Here is a 3,501-nt window from a genome sequence, read left to right as displayed (position 1 = left end):
ATAAGAGATAAACAAGAGAAAGATGTGAGTGCAAAGATAGGGCAGCAGGAATCTAAAACAGGATGTTTGGTCAAGTGGGTTAAGGGAAAGATAGAGGTGGAACCGGTAGCTGATCGATGGCCCCAGTCTTTGTGACAAAGTTGTCCAGGGGTTCCTTCGAGGGGAAGATGGGGAAGGCATGGTTATCCAAAATCTTAAGAGACAGGCTTTTTTATTTCACTACATTTCAAATTTATCAGCTTCATAGATATGTATACTATCATAATATGTTAATGAAGCTTGTGTAATCAGAGTAAATTGTCCAGTGTGGCTAGGGGTGAAACAGTAATCACAGCATACATTCATGAGAAATATCTGGATCTGCTTTCCCTCACTAAAAAAAACAAGACAAAAATTATATATCATTTTACAAATAGTTTTGCTTGTTTTCATGATAATTTGAATCTGGGCTCATAGTTGGACCTGACCTTGTCCAAAAATAATTATTTTTGTAACTTTTTGTTTTGCAAAACGACTAAAATTCCTGAGACAGTTTCATTAAAAAAAGATACTGGCTACAATTCTGCCTCGAAGTTATGTTGTTCTTTTATCCATATACCAATTTATGTATGTCTCCATCCTCACAGGTGCACTTACTGTAAATTTTGGCAGTCTCGTCCACAGTCTTCAGAGATATCTGCACCCCTCCAATTCTGGACTCTTGACCATCTTGAATTTTAATTACTTCACAACTGATAGTTGTGTATTCAGCTGCTAATCCTTCTGGGATTCCCTGCCTAATTCTCTCCACCTCACTCTCTCCCTCTTCCTTTAGGAGGCTCCCTAATAGCCCAGTTCTTTGACTAAGCTTTTGAACATCATCCCCAATATCTCCTCATGTGGTCATTGACAATCTTTGCTTTCTCACCCTCCCACGAAGTGTCTTCAGTCACTTCATTTCATAGAAGGGTGCTATGTGAACACATGTTGTTGTTTTGAGGTTGACTAAATTTTCTTCTTGCTTTTTTTCTGCTGCAAAAGAAGATCCTTTGAGAGTTCAAGAACATTAAGAGGAATTTTACAGGTAGTGTCATTTTTGTCGTAACTCCTAAATTGTTAACCTCCATCATCTATTAAGACTAGTACAAATGGAGAGGAACATCACCATCTCCAAATTCCTCTCTTAGTTACATATTCTTATAATTTGGAGATTGTCACTATGTGTTCATTGACATTCTTGTACTGCCTACCCAACAGCATTATGGGAGCCCCTCAAATAGACCACCACCACCTTCGACAGCAACTAGTGATGGGCAACGAAAGGTGGCTTTCTCAGTGACACATATATTTTGAGAATGAATAAAAAAACACTTAGGACAGAATATTTTCAGGCACTGAATGGCTGGGCATTGGCAAGAAAGTTGTGAAAATTGTGTGAGGTGGGCAGGAAGGAGCTTCTCAATGTCGACAGAAATAAGTCACACTTTCCAATCAAGTATTGAGCTGTGAGGCAAGATTTTTGGAAGTGAGCGGCAAGGGGCCTATCTGAAACCACTCCTCAACATCTTAAAAGCCAGGGAATACAACCCAAGTTTATGTAACCTTTTCTCATAATTTAACCCTAGGGATTCATGTTTATTCTAGTAAATTTACACTTTACTCCCTCCAAGACTAATATATCCTTCTTAAGATGTGTGCCCAGAACTGGTCAGTATACTGCAAGTCTGTGGCATTACTTTCACCCCATTGTACTCCAGTCCCTAATATAAAGGACAGCATTCCATCAGTCTATGTGATTATTTTCTACTCCTGTTCATGACATTTTAATAATCTATGTAGCTGGACCCACAAGTGCCTGTGTATCTCCTCTGCCTCCAATTTTCCATCATTTAGAAAACATACAGATCCATCTTTTTTAGGTCTAAAATAGATTACCTCACATTTCCTATATTGAAAACTATTGACACAATTTTGCCACTTAATCTATATTTATCCCTTTGTAATGTTACGCTTTCATCTATGCTGTTTACAGTGCCACATATCTTTGTGTCATTAGTAGACTTGGGTGTGTACCTTCTACACTATCGTCAAAATCTCTGTTAAATACAATGAGCAGTTAAGGCGTTAACACAGATTCTTGCCGAACACTACTGGTCACAACTTGTCAACTGGAATATCTACCAATATGTCTACTCTGTCTCCTGCCATTCAGGTTATTCCCTGAACAGATTAATAATTTACCTTCAATCCCATAAGATTCAACTTGAAGGGCTTTATGGAAGTTCTTCTAGTATGCATAAACATTAAGAATAGTGGTGTTGAGACTGCGATTGGGAAAGTGTACATGGGGCTGTGTGAGGGGAGTGAATAGGGTGTAGGGAAAAAGGGACAGCACGGTAGCTCAGTGGTTAGCACTGCTATCTCACGTCTGTGTGGAGTTTGAACATTCTCCTGTGTCTGTGTGGGTTTCCTCTGGGTCTCCGGTTTCTTCCCACACTCCAAAGATGTGCAGGTTAGATGGATTGACCATGTTAAATTGCCCATAGTGTTAAGGGATGTGTAGTTTAGGTGGATTAGCCATGAGAAATGCAGGGTAACAGGAATAGGGTAGGGGGTGGGTGTGGGTGTGATGCTCTTTGGAGGGTCGATGTAGACTCAATGGGCCAAATGGCCTACTTCCACTCTGTAGATATTCTATGATCCTATGTTGTCATCTACATTGCTTCAACAAGTTCAATCAGGTTTGTTACACATAATCAATCTTTACAAATCCTTGCTGATGCTTTCCAATCAGCCTAAAATTTTCCAAGGTGTTCAGTCACTCTTTGCTTAATTATAGTCCCTAGAAATTTAACACAAACAGATGTTAAACCAATGAGTTTATTTTCCCTTCCTACCTTTCTTAATAAGTGGAATGACCTGCCATTTACTGTTCCCAAATTCAGGAAGTTCAGTATTTTAATAGTCCAACTGTAGTATTCTCACCAACTTCCTTTAAAACCCCAAGTGGAAACCGCTTAGTCTCAGGGGTCTATCACTCTTTAGTACCATTATTTTCTTCATTACTAGCGTTCTGAGCACAAATCCATCAAATCCTCCAAATTACCCACACAAATCCTTTGACCTAGAAGCTTCCCTCCCAGAAATCTTCCTTCATGGCAGTTAAGCCATCAGTGAATCACAGAATATCCTCATTACACATGGAGGCCATTTGGCCCGTCATGTAAATGTCAGCTCTTTGCAAGGCCAACTCAGCTGGTTCCACTTCCCCGTCTTTTAAACAGTAACAACATCACTTAAGGTCATTACACTGAATAAATAGACCATTAATTATTACATTTTTAAATGATAAAGAAGCTTTTAGTTCACTTAAATATTATTTTAAATTTTAAACTTATTTTCCAGCAAGATGGCAGCAGAGTAAGACAACAAGGTGTAGAGCTGGATGAATACAGCAGGCCAAGCAGCATCAGAGGAGCAGGAAAGCTGACGTTTCGGGCCTAGACCCTTCTTTTCTGAAGA

The sequence above is a fragment of the Rhincodon typus genome, chromosome 11 (assembly GCF_021869965.1).
Source record: "Rhincodon typus isolate 14 chromosome 11, sRhiTyp1.1, whole genome shotgun sequence".
NCBI classification, from domain to species: Eukaryota; Metazoa; Chordata; class Chondrichthyes; order Orectolobiformes; family Rhincodontidae; genus Rhincodon; species Rhincodon typus.
Note: the sequence above shows the minus strand (reverse complement) of the source record.